At 47.4% G+C, this 23,559-nt stretch overlaps 1 long non-coding RNA gene across 1 annotated transcript; it reads right to left on the reverse strand.

The window, feature by feature from the left end:
• Window positions 1-16,202: 16,202 nt before the first annotated feature.
• LOC144130320 (uncharacterized) lies at window positions 16,203-17,154 on the reverse strand. The gene is made up of 2 exons (XR_013314069.1): window positions 17,041-17,154; window positions 16,203-16,961 (listed from the first exon to the last, which is right to left on the reverse strand). It is a non-coding gene; the product is annotated as an uncharacterized LOC144130320 (long non-coding RNA).
• Between the last annotated feature and the right edge of the window lie 6,405 nt (window positions 17,155-23,559).

Raw genomic sequence — 23,559 nt, forward strand, 5'->3', positions numbered from 1 at the left:
TTGCTTCCGTCAAAAACCAACCTTGAATTTTCCGGTGGCCTTTACATCATAACTATGGTGCGCACGTCCCACGGCGACTCACGCGTGACTTGCTTCCGTGATCGCGTTAACACCCTCTGGACTTCCCTCACGCTGCCTTCGTCTTTTGTGGCGATAGCTACATTACGGTGGCATTTCGAACCTTCAGCGTGGCGGCGCGCCACCCTGTTCCTGTGGCTGCGCCGCCACCCTGTTGCTGCGTGCCACCCTGTGGTGGCGCCGCCACGCTGTCACGTGGTGCGGAGGAGCTGCCGGCGGCGCAGCATCGTGGCTGATCACGTGGTTCGTCACGCGGTTGGTCACGTGACCAAGTTTCACTCGGGCAGCTGTAGCTATCGCGTCACTCCAGGTTTAACCAGAGCTAAACCACCGCCAATTTTTTCAGGTGTAGTGAGCCTTACGGGGGGGGGGGGGGGGGGGGGAGGGGGGGCTGAGAGGTATGCGTGACCATACTCTGCATTGACCTCATCTTTCGCTTAGCGCAAGTGCTGCCGTCATATAATGGGACGGTTAATGGGACCTTTCGAAAAGTCTCGCGGGCGTCTCACGCAGCAGGAAGGTGAAACAGCCCGAAGACGCACGAAGGGTCCAATGTACGTAGCATGTGCTTTGGACGCTTCCCACAAACGGTCTACCTTATAACTTCGGCAGATATGTGCCCACACATTTGATAGCAAGGGACAGCGTTTACGCCTGCTGCCGTAATTCGGTACTCTAAGGTTAAATATCGCCGTTTTTCGGAATTCTTGCTGCTACGAAATGGCAATGAATTCTGCTGCTAGCTGACGCCAACGGTTCAAAAACGGAACATTTGCATAAAACTAGCATCGAGGGAAAAACAAAGACACGTAGGCATTCGGTCTTTATTTTTCTATAAGGAAATCCCCAACTAATTTCTATAGATTTGTTTTGTATACATCGAAACTAGCATCGAGGGAAAAACAAAGACACGTAGGCATTCGGTCTTTATTTTTCTATAAGGAAATCCCCAACTAATTGCTATAGATTTGTTTTGTATACATCGAATTTTTTTTTGCTTGTGAAAAGAATCCATAAACACTCCGATACCACAAGACCCAAAATATTTATTTTTACCCGGAACAATGAAATGTCTTTATATGGTAGGAATGGCTCCAACTAATACCACGAAGCAGGAAATTTCGACATTACTTGGTGCTGGAAGAAGGTGTCTCACAGCTACGAAATCTCCCCAAAGGACCAGAGCGAAACGATGGACTACCACGAAGGCTGTCAAAAACACTCTGTTGTTTCACTGTAAATACGGCAGTGTGATGCGCTGAAACGCAATCTAAATCTTAAATTATCGCGAATGTGGCGCTACGAAAGCTCTGACCTTGAAGTTTCGGTAGCATATTGGAGCTCTGAGGGTAGATCTAAAAGATGCTAAAGCGACGAGCTCCTTTCGGATCGGGTCATTAGCCGGACCGTTTCCGGAAATTACGGTAAACATTCAGGCAGCCTTTCGTTTTGCATAATACTGGAACTTAGACGCCTCCCCTTTGTGATTCTCAATTGCAGTGAGCCCAAATGAGCAGCGGCACCCACTTTCTTGTGCATTACTAGGGAGTTTTAGAATAGGGGGACTCCACGTATGAGGGCTATAGAGGAATAGCGAAGCCCCAGTGCGCACACGCAGCGCAGAACCATAACCAGAGGGGCGTTATAGTCCCGCATGTGTGCACTGGTGGCCCACTTTTCGCCGTTTCCCCTGATAGATGGGGTCTCCCTATTCTAAAACTCCCAGTTTACGAGACAGCCAGAAATCGCCCGGTAAACGACTCCTACTTACTGACCTACATTTTGTGCGCTTCTAAATTTATCTTACTTTCCGCTCCACATACGACGGAAACGTGGCAGCCGTAGTTTTAATTCCGCCACCCGTATGCCCTGGACGTGCTCTCAGCATGTACTTTTGCGTTTTATGCGTTTCACCTCTATGAGTTTGCGTAGTTTAGTGGCGCTAGCTTTTTCCTGCAATATGGTGCGCGCATTTTGATCAGGAAGGGAATACTCCTGCGGAATTACAGCGCAGCCAGCATCGTGCCAGGGCGAGGAGATGGGAGAACTTTGTTCGCAGCTTCTTTCCCGGCGACTATAGGTGAAAAAGAGGGGAGCATTTGCTTAAAGTGCTCTCAGGGAATCTTGCGTTTGATCGCGACAAGAAGCAAGGTTTAGAAGCTTAGCTAGTTTTTGATTTTGGTATTTTAGCGGCACAGAGCGCCATAAAGAACGCTTACGTGCAAGGAGGAAAACAGTGGGTATAAAGCGTCGTGTTAGCCATATACAGTAATTGGGGAAAATAAAAAGCATGCTTCTTTAAGAAAAGCATTTGGTTTTCACTACATTTTTATGATCTCTTCCCCGAAGCGCCTAAATTCTAGTGCCAGTGAGAGTGAGGCTGTATGAAACAACATGCGCCTTGGCGGCTGCTACGAAAGATGGGAGGTCCGCCACAGAGCATTCGCACGGCATTTTCCGTGCGCTAAGAACTTTCACCTTCGGAACTTATTTTTACAGTTCTGTTAATTCCACATGTAACTGACCTGGCTCTGAGACGCAAACGATACCACATATATGGTACCAGATATCGGGGTGAAGTTTTGGACTTTATCGAAGATGCATTTGGGATCCACACTTCATGAACGGTTAGGCGATTGTTTTTGAGGTGTAAACCTTTTTTTTGCTTTTACTCTGGGGCAGTTTTCTTACATAATAAAGGAAGGTGTTATTTCTGCTTCCAGAAAGCTTTCCTGGACCTCTATAGGGCTTTGCGGGCACGAGATAGTGTTTAAGCATATCTCTAGAAGCACAAAGACTATGCTTTCAGTCTGTTTTATTTCTTTTTGTTATCAGCGGGGGTCTCTGATGTTTGTGAACGAAACCTATCGCTTATCCTGTTATTTCGACCAAGAAGGTGGCACAAAATACTCATTGATGTGAAAGGGTTGAAAAAGTTACTTATGAATGTAATAAAATTAGTGCCATTGAGCCGACCTCGCTTTCTTCATATAAGACAGGTCGCATACTGAGGCGCGGAGTGAAACCAGCGTCTAGTGCTGGTTTCATCCACCATCAATCTCGCTGGAGGCATCCACCATCAATCTCGTAGGGGCGTTGCTGCGCGGATGGACAAGAAGGACGGCATTCGCGACTGCTTGTTTCGCGGCAGTAAAGGCAGCCCTGGCTTCTGATGACCCATAAATGACGGAGGACGGGCCAGCGGGTTACCGGAGGAGGTCGGTGAGCAGGCGAACCAGCTCTGCACAGTGCGGGACAAAGCCCTTGGAGAAATTCACCAGCCCCAGGAAATGTAAGTGGCGCAGTGTTGTAGGCTGGGGATAATTTTTGCTGGTCTCGACATGGGACGCGAGAGGGCAGACACCCTCTGAAGATATGTGATGGCCCAAAAACACGAGCTCAGATGCACCAAAAACACACTTGAAGGCGTTCACAACCAGGCCGTACTGCTATAGACGCTAGAACAAAGCACGTAGCTGTTGCTCATGATCATCAGGCGTAGAGCTGGCGATGACGACATCATGAAGGTACGCGAATACAGACGTTAGGCCCCGCGTGACCTCAGCGATGAACCACTGGAAGGTTTTGAGCCGAATTGTGTAGTCCAAAAGGAATCCGCACGGACTCAGACGAACCAAAGGGTGTCATGATAGCGGTCTTAGGTATGTCGGTGGCTTCGATGGGAATCTGGTGATACACCTTAACCAAGACAACTTTGCTAAAAATGGCGCAGCTGGCGAGGCGCGACGTAAAGCCCTGGATGTGGGGCAGCAGATAGCTGTCGTGGACAGTCTTGACACTCAGCGCTCAACGCCCGATAGTCGCCACAGGGACACCAGGCACCAGGATCACGCTTGGGCACTAGATGCAGCGGAGACGCTCACACTCTGGACGATGGGCGTATAATGCGGAGCTGCAGCATGTGGTCGAACTCACGTTTGGCGATAGCTAGACGGTCTCCAAACAAGCAGCGTGGTCGAGCAGCTGCGGGTGGACTCCGGGTGACGATGTGGTGTGTCACCGTATGTTTGGGCGCCTGAGTGAGGTTGCATGGCTTGGTGAGCTCCGGGAAATCCGCCAACACTTTTTTGAATTTAGAGGAAGGTATCAGCGTGCAGATGCCCGTGGGAGCGAGGTCGAACAAGACTCCCGAGATGGAGAGATGAGTCAGAGCGTCGGTAAGGCAACGATGCCACACACTGACGTCAAAGTCGAAGTATGAGAGGAACTCTGAGCCGATAATTGGTTGAACCACGTCTGCGATGACGAAGACCCATCGAAAAGTGCGGCGCAGCCCGAAGTCGAGGGTGAGAGATCGGAGTCCATACGTGCCTATAGACGAGGCGTTGGCAGCACGGAGCGACTGCCCTGATGACTTGGAACGATCAGCCTTAGTCAGAGGAACCGCGCTGATTTCCGCGCCTGTGTCTATAAGGAACCGGGTGCCGGAGAACTTGTCAGTTACCATAAACAGGCGGCTCGGACGACTGGCGGACCACACGCCGCCGTTAGTGATCCCGGCGGGGGTTTCCCGGCCACGGACAAGGCGGTGTACACTTCGCGGTCCGGTGTCGAAAACGCCGGTCGTACCAGCAGAGAGACGGACGGGGAGGTCGCTTCATGAACGTTATCGGCGAGCTCAGCCAGGCGGTCGAGGGTGACGTCACCGGCCGCCGCCAGGACGAGGCTGATGGGCTGGGGAGGAGTTGGAGGAAAAGCCCTCGAAGCAACGCTGAGGGGTTGGGGATATCGCGCTCCCCGAGAAACTGTCGCATGTCGCATCCGGCGCAGAAGCTGGGAAGGGCGCCGGTCGCCAAAATCTTCCTAGGTAAGAAGCTGCTGGAGGCGGGTGCGTTCTGAAGGCATAAATATCTCCAGAACCTTGGTTTTCAGGTACTGATATGGTGTAGCGCCCAAGGGGCGGAGAGAACGTCGGAGAGCTCGCCGGCAACATCAGGAGGAAGGCTCGACGCGACATGGTAGTAGCCCGTCGTCTCCGAGCTGCTGCGGTAAAGGCAAAATTGCGCCTCGATCTGATGGAATCAAACTTGCGGGTTCTGGGGCCTGAAAGGTGGGAGGTGAGCCTGCAGTGACGAGATGCCCTGCGGACGTGAGTCCTGTTTCGTGGGTGCTGCGGGATCGAATACAGCTTGTCCTAGGTCATCAGTTGTAGGCTTAACGCCTCAGGAGCGAATGAACAAGACAACTGCTGTGAACCGACACCAGAACAGAACTGCGAGCCGTGGCTGCACGATCCACGGCCAGGTGCCGTCTTTATTTTCTTCGCCGGGTGCTGCTTGCTATCCCGTTTCCCGGCGCCTCCCGGTAGAGGGCGCTATAAGTCTTTGAGCCTTTTCTTATTCTTTGTTACGTGAGCTAGCAGTTACTACCTCGACTTCAGCGCGAAACACCACCGCTTCCGCAGGCGCCCTCTAAAATGTGATGTATTTAGATGACAGCGCCGTAGCGACATATTTACCTGTGGGTTCCCTCTCAGTTATTGAGCACTTGGAACGTTTTCAACTAGAAAAAAGATAATGAGTCTTCAAGCTTCTCCAAGTCTGCAAACTTCACGCGCCCTAAGAAGAGGAACAGATGACGACCGGCAGCAGTCCCCTTTCTTGCGCTTTGAGCACTTCTTTTCCTTCGCCATATATGTCTACGGTTCAATAAAAGAGTCCGCAAAATAGGCGCTCATATTTTCACTACGGAGCTCTGGAGAAATAAAGAAACTGCTAACTCAATTTCCGGCTATGTGATGCATAGGCAAGCCTGTTCACTTGCGCTGATAAAGGACAGCTGCACACATGTAAGGACACGAAGTACTCCTCGAGCCAGGTGGCGGAGTACAGACACGTGGAATGGATCCCGGAGTACAATATATTTGCCAAGACTCCGCGTTAGTAACCGTCTGGTTTCTTCTTAGTAGGCTTCAGCAGAGTTATTAGAGCATTCTTGTGTGTATTTTTTTTAATAAAGATCGCTCGTGCAGCCGATGTGTAAATACGGCGTTTAATGCCAAATATAAAGCTATCTGGAGGCCAACCTTTCTTATTTTATCCTTCCCTACATTTGGTCTCGAAGCCGGCTTTAAAGAATTAGACAATACGCAGCTGGAAGGAACTCGCCTCGCGCTTCACAGAAAGCGAGCTACACTGTACAGAGACTTTTGGAGTTCGCTCATAGCAGTAGCACCAAGCTACGGCCCTAACGCAGCACGCGTCGCCCGTAAAATTTAAAACAGTCCGTTGAAAGCATGAGCACATTCCTTGGTCTTTTTTATTCCGTGGACGATTGTCTTCTTTGTTTCCCTCTTCTCCCGTCATGTGCATGCCCAGTTGGGTGTTCGCATATTTTTTTACTGGTGCTAACATTGCCAAGCAGTAAGTAAACAGTGGCCCATCAACGTGCCTTCGAGGGCCGCGTTCCGGTACTTTACGTTAAGATATAAATTTTGCTTCATGTTTATGCGAAGATATTTGCTGTTATTACTTTCAGTAAAGTAGCCGTGACTGCAGCATGCGCTTGAATATTAAAGAATTCTGTGCTGCTGGTATTTGGGTTCCTTTTTTTCCATAATGAAATATGTACTCCTTCGTTGCTTTGATGTTTCTGCGGGCATGAAATTAAAAGGGCTGAGCAAGAACCACTTCTATCTATCCGATGGCGCATAAGTTGTGAGACCGGACAATTCATTTATGGATTTCTGACCAACACAGCTCTGTGCTACTTTAACGTCGCCACTCAGATCTTGCCGTTGCAAACAGTAAACGTGATGGCCTTTATAGTGCGCTAGTTCTTATTCTTTCCTGAGTTTCGCGTCTCCGTTGTCGTCGTTGTCTTCGGCTTCGGCGTCCTCAGCGCCACCTGCCATCTAATTCGGATGGCAGGCGGCAAAGTAGATAGATGGAAATTCTCTGCTCGACCGTTATGGGAGAGTAAGGAGCGGTAAAGTGGAGCAGGGAACAGGGTGGGAGGCAACAGGTGTATTAGTGGCTTGCGTATCCGCCACGGCTGCTGGAAGTGGGTGGTTCGAAACACAGCGCAAGAGAACGATGGGTACAAGCGTCTCCTGGCATGGCGTCCCGAATTCTTAAGAGTATGCGCATAAAAGATGCTTCGCAAACCCTTCGGCGCCCTTTCGGGGCCAATCCCAGTTTCTAACACCTCAGCTTGCAAAAGCGGTTCGTGTTACCGTGTTCACACAGGCGTTCAAGTTTGTTCGCTTTTACCAGGGTGTCCAAACAGACGCAAATGTTAACTGTCACTGTATTGAGCGATATTTCAAAAGAAGTTAAACTGCAGTTCTGAGTATCACTGCAGTTCTGAGAAGTCTAGATTCGCCTCCAGCTGTATGACTTCTCGAGCAAGAAATATAGTAGGTCTGGAAAGTATTCTTTGTTCTCATACTATAGGGTGTTTCACCTAAGACTGTACACAATTTTTAAAAATAGACTTTTTGCGTTAAATGAGCGCTTTTTTCGGCATAGCAACGTCAGAGGTGTAGTGCATCAGAATACATCTAAGACGAGCTAACAAGCAGGCTGATTAACTAACATTAAATAGTTAACATTTATTATTTTATTATTATTATCCTCCTGTTAATGTTATGCGACCGTAAATCACATTCGTATCACTTTTTGGAAGTTCGAAGACGCCGTTATTCTCGGCGCTCTGGCCCAAGAAATACTGGCTACATAGCGCCAAAATACACGCGCATTCAAGAAGCTTGCAGGCAAAGCAAACCCTCCAGTACACGTAACTCGTCGAAACGGCCAAAATGTGTTTGTTTGTCTGTCTTTGTTCTGTGGCAACTAAATGTGCGCGGCATTCATTCAATGGCCTGCCATACGTACCGGCAATATGGGAAATAAAGCACAAGTGCTGTGAGAATTTCAGAGTGTTTCTGACACGAAACGAATTCTATTTATTAGCACTTCGTATTCCCACGTCATATGCGAACCCAGTTTCTATGTACCTGGAATGTTCGAACGGGAGATATTCAAAGCAAACAATGCATATGCGAGTGCATTTGCAAGCAATAGTTTTTCTGCTTGTGGGCTTGGCTTTATGAGCGTCACCGATAACACCTAGGAAACTTGGCGGCTCCGTGCGTTGCGCAATAGAAGTAAGGATTTATTGCTTTGTTAACGGCAATTACAGCGCTCCGAATTGCATTAACTTTCTCAGCTGATTGAGGGCTTTTTGATATTATGAAGATATATCCAATCTGTCCGTGCTAACACTGAGTACTCTCCTACTGGAGATAGGAGAGATACGAGCCATGCTTCGCTTTGAGTCTTAATCGTTTATTTATTGGCAGTATACGTTCCTGCTTGCGTAAACAATTATACTCTTCATGCTAAATACTTGTAGTCTTCATTATCCGATGTTCGAGCTTGTCAATCAGTATTAGAAAATGGGAAAAATAATGTGGGAAATTTTTGGAACTGTTGACATAAGATAAAGTTGTTTTAAAATGCTTTTTGACCACTAGGTCCACTTCCGAGCCGTGCGGTGTCAATAGAACACAGACCGTTACGCTAGCAACCTTTGTGGGATGTGGTAACCCTTTGCTCGCACATCTTCAGGGGCGCTACCTGCAGAACGCAGGAGAAAATGTTGAAACCAGACCACTTAAACCTGAAATTGGCCGTGTATTCTCCTCGGTTTTACGGGTTACGAGACTAGCCAAGCTTATTTGGTGTAGCCCTCACCTCGCCTTCTTCCTAGGCACGCTGCCTGCCAGCGAAGCGTCCCCGCTGACTAATGCGAGCACTGACGGTCTGTTTGTACAAAAGTTCATTGCTCTCTGTTCTCATGCGCCTATGCTCTAGGAGCTTGAAAATAACCAGGGAGTTCCGCACAACCGTACGCACGATTATGATAGCGTCTTGGAGGCCGTCTTGAAAGTTTTGGCCGCCCAACAGCCAGTCGTGGCGCCAGCGGTTGTTCCGTTATCGCGGGCAACAGCGTGTCAGCGTCAGCGCTGTGTTGGGTGCCAATGCCGCCTCATGCAGTACTTAAAGCATAGCTTTTACCTGCTGCTGTTAGTGCAGATGCAAAAAGGGGCGCTGATGTTGACTAGCTGCATCAAGCAGAGAAAGGTGCGCAAAAGGCGTAGTAAGGATGGGTGCAGCTCGCGGCGCGTCTTGTGGGCGCCGCCATCCACAAGAAGCTTAAAGGAACGCTGACAACATCTCAATGCCGCGACTGTCCTCAGTAAAAATTGACTCTCTGAGCCTTTATAGCCATGTCTGCATTGCTGGGACAGCAAAACACGCATTCATCAGGTGAGAAGAATTCAGGGGCGCACTTTGTTGACCGAACGTGTGGTGAGGCGAAAGCCTTTGGCGCGCTAATGCTGCTTGTGTCACTGATGTGTGGTGAAGATGTTAATTAAGTACAGAATTGTTTTTGAATGTTAAATGCTGGAAGCACTGGAGGGTGTTTGGAAGGCATCCGCGTAATTCGGCCCTTTTCCGCACTCTCCAGCGTCCCAGGCAAGCATAACTACATATCCGTTGGCAGGAAGTAGCGTAGTCATTAGCACGCTCGGCTGCGGAACGGAAGGATGGTGGATCGAATCCAATCGGGCGCAAAGGTTTTGTCTTATCGAGTAGAATCGCGTAACCAACGGACGGATGGTATGGCGTCACTTCTGTTGTGATGACTTCCGGCTGTCGATGTTACGGACGGACAGGATCTCGAGCTGGAGTAGTAGCCATTAAAAGCTTTCGCCTTAAAATCGTATTTAACATATTCCACAAGTAGAATCAGACTCATGACGTCTTTACATACAGGGAAGGACGACTTGCAACCCTGTTGAAGTCAAAGGTCGTGTAGCGTAACCAATAGGACTCACTACAAAAAATCGGTGTAGATTCAAGTACTTTTCTTGAGAAATTGCTCGGTGGTGACTTCGCTGTTTATCTTTTCACGATCTTTTGTTTATAAAGATTCCGTTTAAGGCGAGAGTCTTCTCTTGTTACTAGAACGTGGTGCCCTATCGATAGAGGCAAGCGTCTGCTTGTCCTCAATGTCCTTTTAATACCCGAGCACGCACCCCCCCCTCCCCCCCCCCCCCCCCCCCTCCCTCCAGCCACCGGCCCAGGAAGGACGCCCTAACTCCCACGCTCGCAGCCCAACGCGGGATCGAAGACGAAGCTACCAGCGTATCTCGTCCGGCCAGCGGCGCGCAACAGCCCGTGCCCGCCAGCTGGCGTCATCTGTGAACTGGCGTGTCGGGTAAATCTAGCTCAGCGGCAGCGCTGCCTCGCACTCCTGCATAGTTCGCCGACGGGCTTCTTTCCTCGCACGCGTCAGGGAAACAAGCATATTTTATTACGAAATACTTGCTAACGTGCTGGCCTCCGAAGACAAGAATAACAACGATGATGAGAGAGTTAGCGGCAGCGCGCAGCACTATATGTGTTACAGCATTTCCATTTGACAGTGCTGTCATCCCGCGACGTGTGCCGATGTGGAAGTGGCTGAAGTGTCAAGGTTCCGCTTCGATAAACCCCAGCATGGGATAAACAAAAACCAGATCCGAGGCGTCCGTAGATAGCAACAGTGAGGACGGATAAAGGCAGTAGTCCGTGGCGCTGGTCGTCGCGCAAGGTTTTCTCCCGTTGTCTCGTCAGCGCGTTACCGTCACTGCGTGCGTCTGTCTCATGTTGCGCCTAAACGAGACCGACGAAAGAGTTACATTCTGGTGTGCAGTGGCGTGGCATATCCTGAACAAAACGAATTTTAAGAATGCAACTAGCATAATCTAAAACCTATCCTAGACAGCGGTACGTAGGCACTGCAAAATACTTCATGCTTCCATCTATGCACGACGAAAAGAGACGATGCGAGTTTTTTTCCTTGGCCCCTTCTACCACTCCGTCCAGTTAGCGGCTTTAATAAACTGACGGTTTCTTCATTCGCTCACGAAAGGCTATAAATTGCTGCTAGGATAAGTAAGTTAATGCTGAATCTGTTCTCATCCCCTCCTCCTTCTCTCTCCCTCTTTTTTTCGTCCCTATGAAATTGTACTTTTCCCTCAAGGAATCTCTGTGGCTGGCTCTATTGTCACTGGCACTAACAGACTCAACCCGCCGGGCAAGGAAGAGGCTGCTCACTTGTCTTCCCGAGAGTCAATAAGCAGCAGTGCGGTGTTCTCAGCGACATAGAAAATCAACAGCTATTTGGTAGGGCCGCCGACTGAAAAAAAGAAAGATGTCTTCTTTTCTGCTTCAGTGCTGGAAGCTTGTAAGCTGAGATACAGGCGTTGAGAAGTGCAATCAAGCAATCCATGTCGAATGTTCTTGGAGAAAGATTTTGAATATCGGATTATTGTAAGGACGATTAACAGCCAGGCGGCCCACCCCCCCTGTTGTGTGAAAAGTGTGTTTTTTCTTTCTTTATTGACTCTGCACGCGCGCAACTTGTACAAATTTATTGTTATGTAAATAGTGTATTTAACACCTCTCCCTGTATTCTTTCTTACAGTTCCCTCACCTTTTTCATTTCACTTCTTCAAACTGCCTGCTGTCCTTTATTTCCGCTGCCCGAGATCAGGTGCCGCCGCCGTAGTGATGGCAGATTTCGGGGTTAGCAAAAATCTTTTACCATCCTTTTCGTTTTTATTTTACATTAAACACTTATTATTTCTACCACTATTGTAAGGTATCGTTATTAGAAATATTGAAGGTAATGGCCCATTCTTACGATGTGCAGCCAAATCCTTCTTTATAGTGTTCCATGACTCGCATCGAGCAGTTAAGACGGCCATAGAAAACCAATGGGGAAAACTTGATGACAACAAAAACGTTAATAGCAACAACGAAGGCCGACGACGGGAAATCGGTGGTTATATTGATTGTTATCGTGAAATGTTACAATATGCGAAAAAATTTGTTGATAAACTGGTTCCCATTAAAAAATGCTGTTGTCCAGAATTGTTGGGTATGACTGGTAGTGATGCAAATTTGCTATGGTTAACAGGCTACGCGGCCGCCGATGGTGTGCCATGATGAGGTTTCGATATATTTTGGGTGGCTGCCATGTGCCAAAAACTTAGCTTTCAAGCTTCAAAAGGGTTGAAGCTAAGAGGCATTATTTTAATTGCATCCTCTGCAGGGAGGCCGAGACAGAACAGTTCCACGGCTGCTATTACAAAGGGGAAACGGGCTCAAGGAAGTGAAAGAAACTAAATTTTTAACCCTTTGCTAGAAGGTGTGTGTTTCCCTAAGGGCTCTATTTGTTACGGAGGCAAATAAATCGCATCACAAATACAGGTGTGGATAAAAATTGAAGGTTAAAAAGCTCATTTCGGGGGTCAAGATCTCTAACACACGTGGTTCTAAACACGCAGTATTTGACAGTATGAGCATCTTAAGGGCATACTGATTTTGCGTTTTTCACGTGGACAATCGAAAGAAATTTCTATGTTGCATGCCTACTGGCATTATCTGAAAGCTCAGGCGAAGCGCAATAACCTCTGTGAATTTATTTAGCATGGTTCTAAAAAACGTTACCTGCCCACGTGTAAACACAATTTTGAGAGATATTAGAGAACAGCTGTGCTTCTCCACTGCTGGTGATGAGCGTAAAACTCCATTTGCACTGAGTGAGAGAAGTGTTAGCTTTGCTGTCTAACGTCGACCATTTCTGGTAGGAAAATGACCTTGCTTATCTGGCTGCTGGGTGTCTGCCTATACCTGGGAGTCCCGGGAGCAGAGGAAACAACTTGAATGCAAGACGTGGGTGAAGCTGTGAGCTGTGCAAGAAGGTGAAATAGCAGCACTTGGCTTTTTTTTTCGGTTACTCTTCACGAAGACTGATGGAGTGGTGTTTTTCCTTCGAGCAGCGAACCACAATAAGGGCAGCAAGTCAGTGTTGCCCATTCCCACTCGGCGAGCGCAGTCGATCAATGGACATGCGCAACAGCTCTGTCACACACACCTAGAGGAGGTTTGCGCCGCTGTTCGCTATGCCATTGGGAGGAGCAAAAGTCTCAATTTGAGTGCGGGCCACATTCACAGCCGCCATGCTTGGTGCGAGGCGCCCAGTGCTCCAGCCGTTGGTTTTGGAAGCTAAGGACTTTTGACGGAATCGAGTGTGTAAAACAACTTCGGTGCTCTTTTACAGGAGACCTAAAACGGATGAATAGTAAACACCTTCGCGAGATCGCGGGTAGGATCGTGGCCACGTGTCCATAGCAAAGAATTGCCCAACCACAAGTTTTCCGTGCAAAAGGCTTGCACATTTACACCAATGAACATTTTCAGTGAGCGCAGGTAATACTCAGGTGAAATGAAAAAAAAAAACTGTCTCATTTAGTCGCTAATAAAGAAACAGCTGATTTCAAATTTGTCATATGCGGACTGAGGTCTACAACGATAGGCACTAAAACATGTCGATTTTTTATTTATTACCCTAATTTTCACGTACACGCACGGATTTTATAGACAGAAACATCTTCGCAATCTGAATAGCGACATTTAACATGAATATGACCTAACCCTTGTACCTAACATTGAAGGGCATGTCTTCTGTATTGTTACCTATGCGGGAAAGAACACTGTACCTGCTGCAGCTGCAGAAGATCATTCATATTCATAGATCATTCAACCTATGCTCTCACTTAGATAACCTGTTAGCTCGACATACACTGCATCAAGGCCTATACGTCATAGAAGACAGACTCGTGTTCAACATTCAGTGGATATACTGGACGGTGCGTTTCATGAAGTACTAGAGCACTGCCGGCAGCCATTGAAAACGTTCTGTTGATAATTTGAAATGATTATACCGCGTTTCCTGTCTCAAAAGTTGAACATGAGAGGTCGCGTAAACCCTTACGAAAACGTGTTATGCACATCGTTCCAAGCACGGGGTCTCGCAAATTAAGTATTGACAGCCTTTTTACCGCTGGCTAGAGGAAATCTATCATAATTCTGAGTTTTCCTTCAGAAATACGTCATTAGCTGTCCTGAAACACCTTGAAAAACACACGCTGGACGGATAGTCTGCTTCCACTTATGCAGTCGCTGAGCATGGGCAGTCACTGAAAATAACGTCTGGAGAGCGTCTTATCGCAAAAAAAGCTGCTCTAAGTAGCGAGTTTAAATATTTTATCAAAAGACTTTATAGCGCGCACGTTGGAATTCAGAACTGATCGAGTGCGATATGGTCTGTAGTAGAAAGAAAAAGTTAGTAGCTCCACTCGCATCCAACGCAGGTGCTGAAAATATATAAAAAAACTTAAGAACTTGGCAATGGGAAATGGAAAAGATATTGTGCTTTGCATCTTTTTCTAAGGCAATGAAGGTAGGCTTTTTCTGACAACAAAAGTGTCGCTTGTCTACGATGAACGCAAGGATATTTTGCAGAATTATTTGACGTAAGTATGGCTTATCAATACCATGCCTCAGAAAAATCAGGAGTGCTCATTCAGGCTCACTCAGAACAGTTTGGACAGCCTATGGGCTCACTCAGACTCAGGCTCACACAGCTCCGGGCTCACTCGAACTCATGAACCTACTCACTTAGGCTCACAGCACATATGGAGTCACTCCGACTCACGACTCATCTGGGCTCCGACTCATGAATCTTTTGGGCTCACTCACTCGCTTCGACTCAAGATCCGCATGAGCTCACTAAAGTACCCAAGTGGCACCCACTGAGCCGACCAATACTCGGGATAAAAGGACCCTTGTACACTACGCAGGGACATATATAAGGTCTCCTCGATTTGGCTACACTTTTTACACTGGTTCACAAAAGTTCCGTGCAAGTGTAGCGCTAGTTCTGAAAGTGTAAGTGTAGCTAGACACTAGCGCTCTCAGTGTGGCGGCCAAATCGAGTGTGAAAGTGCAGGAGTGTGCAAGCCTTCGTCTGCTGCGGCGGCTGCAGCCATTCCTCCACGCATTTGACATGTGCGCAGCGTTTTGTTTGTGGTGGTAAACCTGTGCGGTGTGGAAAATGGAGCATCTGGTGGCAGCGGCAATGGAGCTCGTTGACTCGGACAGTGATGACGAATTTAACACCACCCTTTATGTTGCCTTGTGCAAAGTGGCGCAGGTTGAGCGTCATCGAGTGAACGGCTACTTCAAACTGGTGACAACAAAGTACTTCGACTTTGAATTTAAGAAGCTGTTTAGTCTTTCACGTGAAACCTTTGAGGACTTGTGAAAGTGGTTTCAACTATCAGCGTATTATCCAAAATGTGTTTCGGGTCGTCCTCAGATCACAGCAAGGAAAAGTTGCTTGATTACATTGTGCTACATTGGAGCTCAAACAAGTATGTATTCAGTTGCTGAAAGATTCGACGTATCCGAGTCGTCGGTTGTGCTGTGCACACAACGGGTGCTAAATTTTCTGCACTCAATCAGCGAAGAGGTAATATGCTGGCCAAGCGCTGCTGACATATCCCGCAGTAAAACGGCCTTACTGTCGAAAAGCAGGGAGAAAGGTCCCCGCAATACCGTCGGATGTATCGATGGCTGTCATGTCGAAATTCTGAAGCCTGAGGAATAAACTGCATCTTACATCAATGGGAAGAAATTTCTTTCGATAGTACTTCAATGTGTATGCAACGACCAAAACAAGTTTCTGGATGTATTTATTGGATTCCCCGGTTCAGCACACGATGCTCAAGTTTTGCGGGAAAGCACATTTTTTGAGGAAGCTGCGGCCAAATGCGGCGACTCTTATATACTCGGAGATTCCGCATATCCTCTTCTGCCTTGGCTTTTAACGCCATACAAGGACAATGGCTCAAGCTTTCCAACATGGAAGAAAAGATTCAAGAAGTTTCACAGCCAACAGAGAGTTGCCATTGAGAACACCTTCGGGCTCCTGAAGCAACGTTTGAGACGATTATACCTTGTCGACGCAAAGACAATCATGCAGTGTTGTATAGTCATGGGAGCGTGTGTACTTCATAACATGTGTAATTCTGAGAGGGATTCATTGCAGACCTTGGAGACCTGCCTACTCATGATGATGTTGGTAATAAAGAAGAGCCCAGCGAGAGTGACGCAAATGCAGGACATTGTGAAAGCCGAAGGAAGCTAATAGCCCAGCACCAGTGCTGACCGAAAAAGAATGCACATAGGAGCAATGCGAACTTGAACTCGATGTTCATTTATTTTTCGCCTCAGCGGCTTTCATTACGCGCTCTAGAAGATGCATTTTCTCCTCACGCTGCTTCTTCTTCTCGACCATCGCTTTTTGCAGCACCTTTATGAGGCCGCCAATTGCGGTTTTATCCTGCTGGCTATGTCGCCTAGCTGGTGTTGCTTCGGTGCTGCGGGAGGGCGTAGGGGGCTCGTCCTCTTCATCATCAGGCCCATTGTTGGGCAACATGTTCTCTTCTTCCCTATTACTTTAATTAATAATGTTTCATTAACTTCAACATAACAAAATTGTTCGTTCCATGCTATAACTATGCAAAAGGAGTGGCAGAGAAATTTGCTGTTGGGTAGCTTGGTTTCTCGCCATTCCTGCAAGCAGAGCATCACACATAGCGTATTTAAGAGCCAGAGAGGTCACTACAAAAAGAAGTGAAAACTTAATTGCAGATCCAAGAAGGTCTTATTTATGTGAATTGTAGAATATTAAGCATTCATTAATTAGTCAAGGTGATTTCTCTGTACAGGCCTCCACGACAGACACATATGCATGCAAGCATGCGAAAGCAAATTAGAGCCACAACTAAAACATGCCCGTTAACATTATGTGAACATAATAAGATGGCACAATATTAAAATATTTCATCTGAGAAAAAATGAAGTGTTTAATTGTAAACTTCCTGGTGTATTCTTCCTGGTGCAAGCAATGCCACAGGGGTAATGTGGTGCTCTCTTTCTAGCACCTCGGAGAGTTCCCTGTAAAAAAAAATACGTCAAAGATCATCTTCTGAGGATACCTACTTGAACAAACAACTGAAATGTCTTCTGTCCATACCGTTCGTACAAGCAGGCTGCTCGCGAATGTCCGGACGAGCCATTTTTAACTTTCGATTTCTTGTACGCCCCCTCCATCGTTTTCCAATTATTTTCCACCTGCAGTGGTGTCAGGTAGCAGCCAAATTCACGGTTGATTTGGTCTCTAAGCTTCTCTCACAAAGCCTTTTTTTGTCCTGAGAAAAGATTTTTCCAAGCGTTAGTACCTTACTGTTAAGTTTTTGCATAAGGATAGCATCAGATACAGCATGTTCCAAGCTTAAAAGGTGTAGCATCAGTTACAGCACGTTCCAAGCTTATACTATGGACCTGTGTGCTTTTGTGTAACTTTTAATAACAATGAACAATTAAAAACAATTAATGTTGTGCTTCTAGAAGTAGATAGTAAACATATCCATTGCCAGTACGCCGAGCCATAGCTTACGGCTGAGAAAACACTGTGCGCTCTAAACTTAAGCAACAAAATCTGAAAGGTTAACGACACAAAGTGCGCCAATGATGCGTTGCAGAAATCAGAAATATGCGCTATCTGGCGCATAAGCACGTGTCATTACGGCATTTCACACGCTGCGACTTACCTAAAGCCACCCTTTCTGCCAATGCTATCCTTGGCTTCCTTATATTTTGTAATCAGGAACCTTGATTTCCTGTCGTTCCACGCATCGCGTTCGCCGTGGCCGGACGGTGGCGGCGAATAACATGACGGCCCTGGCGACGGCGTGGGCTGCCAGACTACCGGCGGCGTGGTCTGCCGAAGAGGCGACGGCGCGAGCCGACCGCCATCCTCAACGACAGCCGGTACCGTCGGTGGAGGTGTGTTGCGAATAGGTTCTTCCACACGTAGTACACTGATGCGAAGGCCGCCTAGGAAAGTAAAATAACTTGCAGCACGTCACAAACGGCAACATAGCCCACGTGCTTAACCAATAACAGTATTCACCTTCCGTCTCATAAAGGAATCCATCATCGTTTTCCATGTGCGTGCCGTGCTCGTCAAGCAAGGCGTATGCCCGTGTCTCGACGCCGTCGATCAAGACGAGCATGGCTGCGGAAACGTCTGCTACGGCCATGGCTTTACACGAAATGCCCTCGCCGAACTCGTAGCGTAGAAGTGTAGAAGAACTCGTGTAGCGCTTGGCCAAATCGAGTGCCGAAGTGCAGGTGGCGCTGGCTACACTAACAAATCGAGTACGCGAGTGTAGCACTGCCTACACTAGTGTAGAAAGTGTAGCCAAATCGAGACCTATAGTGTAACTCTGAAACTTCGTGAACTTCCCCACGCGGCTCATTACCTCACCCGCACCGGCGTAAACTAGCCATGGGGACCACACTAAATGCCATCTTCCTCGCCTCCACGGAATCCTCTTCGGTCTCTCATTGATGTCACCAAGCTGTCTTGCCCTCAAGCGTGCGTGGTCACTACAGTAAATTGTTCCTTTCATCCGCTGCCAGGAAACAAGATAAAATACTGCCAGTTCATTTGAGTAATTAAAGAAATGCGGATATGCGCGCTAGCATGACGTCAATTTTCGCTTAGGCATACGACCTGCATGTACCAGACAACAGCCTAATTATATCCCAACTTGTTTTACCGTTTATCTACTGTGCAAGCACCATTCGAATCACATTCTTCTCTTAACCGCTGCTGCTGATTTCGCTTAGCTCGGCGCGCTTAGAAGCGGTGCCGCCTGATTAGCGCCCCAGGTTCTCGCCTCTTTACCATCGGCTACACTTGACAAGTAAGCTGCCCGGTGGGCAGGTCAGCAGGGGCGCTGTGGTACAAGGCAGGTCCTATGGCAGATGTTGCCATCGATGGGACTTGGGTTGCTCGAGTTGGCTTGCAGCCCACGTGGATCTTCACGAGCAGCCTCTCACAATTCAATGCCTCTCACAATTCAATGGGCTGCCACCTGACACGCTGGGCACGTTGCCCACCACGCGGTGGGCAAGTGAGCAACCTGCCACAAAACCGGATTCAGCCAGCCAGCCAGCCAGCCAGCCAGCCAGCCAGCCAGCCAGCCAGCCAGCCAGCCAGCCAGCCAGCCAGCCAGCCAGCCAGACAGACAGACAGACAGACAGACAGACAGACAGACAGACAGACAGACAGACAGACAGACAGACAGACAGACAGACAGACAGGCAGGCAGGCAGGCAGGCAGGCAGGCAGGCAGGCAGGCAGGCAGATGGACGGATGGAGAGAGAGACGGACGGACGGACGGACGGACGGACGGACGGACGGACGGACAGACAGACAGACAGACAGACAGACAGACAGACAGACAGACAGACAGACATACATACATACATACATACATACAGACAGACAGACAGACAGACAGACAGACAGACAGACAGACAGACAGACAGACAGACAGACAGACAGACAGACAGACGGATGGACAGATGGAAAGAGAGACGGACGGACGGACGGACAGACAGACAGACAGACAGACAGGACGGATGGAAAGAGAGACGGACGGACGGACGGACGGACAGACAGACAGACAGACAGACAGACAGACAGACAGAATGCACAAACGCGGGGAATGCCCCTATAAGTGCTAGCGCACTAAAAAACTAAGCTCACACCATCGTCCCGAAAACAGACCACCATCTGAGCTTCAGCCTGGACTCACTCATGACGCAGATCATTGTTTTAAAGCCGGTTAGGAGTCATTCGCGACTAATAACGTGATCTGAATGTGAGTCCGATCACACTCACAACTGAGATCATGGTCATGTGAGTCCGAACTCACTCACGACTAGATCATCTTAATATGAGCCCCGATACACTCACCAATAAGACCATGATCTGAGTAGACTCGTTAGTTGGCTAACCGACCTATGATCTATGCATGAAAATTTTTCAACTACACAATGGGGAGCCAAGCTGGAGATCGCATTTCGATGTTTCAGCATTAAAATCACAGAAAAGGCCTCCCTATTTGTGCGAGATCTCCACTCAAAACTTCAATCTGCGGTTCCCTTCGCTATTATATTCTGCCGTGGAAACAATGGAACCATTGCAGGGCATTCTCGAAACGCAAGAACTACACATTAAAAGCGACATGCGCTGGCAAGTAGGCGCCCGAAGCGAGAAGGAGCTAGAAGGAAAGGGTTAGCGTGGACCGTTTATGCAGCGGAGTGACCACGTGTCAGCCAAGCGTCAGCCAATCGGCGTCGCAGCGGTGAAGAGAAGACAGTCGCGATACTTCGCCCGTTTTAATGGCTTTAGTCACCACAGGGGCGGACGCATACTTACGTGCACTGAGTTGTAAATCCGGAGGCGAGTATCGCAGAATATGCTCAGACGCCGAGATATCTACCAAACATATTACTGCAGGAATAGCGCCTCCAGTTTTTACAGTATCGACATGCATAGTCACATAATTAAATACAAAGTTAAAGAATTGATTTTAAGTAATTATGCAATTGGCAGCGGCATTTATTTCTAAAATTTTGTGTTCGTGTTCTCGCAGAACCTACATGTACGAGCAGCTTTCGTGTATTTCTAAAACGTTTATTTCTTGAAAATTTAAAAACCCTGTCTCGAATCTCGTTTACATATATGGCACAACCGGTAGTACTTAATTTATCCATACATAATATTGATCAATTTGTCAGTTCCTCAGCTTTTTAAATATCAAAATTTAGCATCGTCGTGGCTGCAGATGCTGAATGCGTGCTATAGGATTATTTTTAGTGCTGATTTTTTTTTTATAAAGACGAGGGCAAAAACTGAACAATTGGAAAGCAACTCATCGGTTTATACTTCCGAGAATCGGATAGGATGAGCTGAACAAGGAAATAGGGCTGTTAATCTAAAACCAAGCTTTAAGCTTATCTAAACCAATCTACTCTATGAAATAAAGCTTATTATGGAACAAGGCACGGCGTCGGTAAAGTTCAAAAGAGTTATCTGTCTTATCAGTGATTTCGCTGCACTGCACGAAATATTGTAAAAGAAGTGACTGCGGACACGACACGAATAGAACGGACCGGGCAAGGTGATTTTCACTTCCGAAAAAGGCTGCTGTTTCCGCATGGCATAGCCACTGAGAGAGATGACAGAGTGCAAGATTTGCCAACGGTGGCCCATTGGAGAGATTGGAGATCACAGGACATCTCAAAGATATCGCATATTCACAAATGCATGAATATAACACCACAAAACCTGCCTGTCCTGCCTACCCCGTCAGGAGAATCCCTTAGCCTTGGAGCGAGCAGAATGAGTATGCAGGTCTGCGTTATGGTGACTTCCAATCGCAGAGTTGGAGCACTTCTGGAGAAACGTTTCCTGTTCTTTTCGGAGCAAATGTATTCCAAACGCAGGTCTGAGCCACGGATCGCGTCTTCCAATCGTAGACAGGGAGCGGTTGCCGAGCCGAGATTGCTCCGTGGAGCAGTCGGGACTGCTCCGCCGAAATCGGCGGATCCGACCGGAAGTTTGCGTGGCGTTCTTATGCAGCGGCGATAGCGGCGCCCAACATGCTTTGGCCTGTATGCTCTGGCCAGAGCAAGTGTACTCCAATCGCAATTTCAGGTCGCGCGCTCTCCGCCGGATTCAGGTGCTCTGTTACAGAGCGTGCAGACCGCTCCGGGCCTGCGATTGGAATTCACCATTAGATACCGAGGGCAACGGCCCCTCAACGGACCTAGCGAAGTTATGTTCGACCATGCATAAGGCTCGTCTAAGCGCGGTTGTGCTGTATGCGCAATTTGTATCTAAAAGCTGATATACCTCTCGCTCTTGATGCCTGTTGGTTTGTTTAGGTGACTGTAAATTTTTTTCCTGAGCCGAAATATAGGAATATAGAAATACTTAGAAGTTTTATTTCTTCATAAATGTGATAGCTTTTTAACAAATGATGAACTCTCTTCCCATTCTCCGAGACACACATAGCTAGAAAAAAAAGAGGCTGACACCTGTGTTCTCATTGCGTATAACGGCCACGGAAGAGCCATTCATGACGGTACTATTTTTCTAGCGCTCAGCGTACCTGGTATTAGGGAGTTATTTCTTTGTTTTTCTTTAAGAGTGAGTTTGTCGTACATTACATTAAAGGTGGATAGCAACCACAACAAGAAGCACTGTACAGGATTAACAAAGGGCAATGTTTTAGGCTAATGAATGCATCTCGTAGAGGGGCGAATATGAAGAGTCGTCGTTTGATTATTGTCGTCACTTCTGTCGGAAGGCCCTTTCAGTCGCGAACAATCTTTAGCAAGGCCATTGCTAAATTGCTCTGGAATGGAAACATTCTGGGTAAACAGAATTTATGTGGTTATGGCGGAAAATGGGTTTTACGCGTTAAATGATTTGACTACTACTTGAGGCGTGCTGCTCTATGACGGGAGACGAGTGTAGGCAAATGTATTGAGATACCAGCATTAGATGTTGACATGATAAGGTTAGTTAGATGAGATAAAACTGGCGGTAAGATTCTGAACTGATTTATTGAGCTATATTTTCAAGTTAGCGCGGTGTGGATCCAAGACGAAGATAGCATAATGAAGTTTCTGTTGGACGAACGCTCTTTATGCCAGTGATTGAATAGAACTGGGCTCTAAAAGAGGTTAGGCCTCATGTAAGCTAGGACATATTTTAAATTTAGTGTTCTGATCGCCATGATCAGTCAAAATTAGTTCGCTGGAAATATGGATGCCTAACTGCTTATGGGAACGAATAAAGGAAATTGCAGTTATTAAGTGTATATATGCGCTAAGGATATGTCGGTGATGAAAGGAAATCAGTGACGTCTTGAAAATATAAGGAGACATATAGCCATTTATTACACCGCAATTTTTTGTTTCTGCAATTTAACGAGAAAAACTGTTCGCACTTTTCTGTGTCTACTTTGAACTTCTATTCCAGCTGATGAAGACCTAAATGCGTCTCTTCTTTCTTCAGGCTGACTGCGCGTTCTTTTTTGAATTGATTACATAATGGCATGCCTAGAATTATTTTCATTATGTGGCGCAAAGTGCTACATGCTATTTTGTAGCAGGGCGCAGAGTGGCTGATTTGAGTTCGTCCTTGTAAAAGTTCACATCTCGAAGTTGCCATGAGATTTAAACGCCCTTTTCACGCTCTGTTTCTGAGAGCGGACTGGTGGTAATCACTTCAGACACCGACGGAGGAAGTCATTTCCTCGTTCATCACCGGAATCATGGAAGGGCTTCAATTAGGCTCAATTACCCGAACGCCCAGCATTCTGTAGATGCGTGGCGCCATTATACCGCGTGTAGAATGCCTGCAGAGTCTAGCCAACCTTAGTTCAGCGGAGTAGGCTTTAACTTCGAGCCCAGATTTTATTCCTCCGGCATTTTTATCTTTCCCTGTGCAAGCCCAGAGTACCAGTATCTTGTGTACATTTTTCTAAGAAAAATATTACAGCCAGTTCGCTTAAAGCGACAATACAGGCTTTCAGTTCGGTGTCCACGCTTCCCTCGATTTCCTTCCTGCTTCTCAGCGGTGATTCAGTGACCACGAAGTCAGTCACTGAGCCCAATTACGCGG

Source organism: Amblyomma americanum, chromosome 4 (genome assembly GCF_052857255.1).
Source record: "Amblyomma americanum isolate KBUSLIRL-KWMA chromosome 4, ASM5285725v1, whole genome shotgun sequence".
Lineage (NCBI taxonomy): Eukaryota > Metazoa > Arthropoda > Arachnida > Ixodida > Ixodidae > Amblyomma > Amblyomma americanum.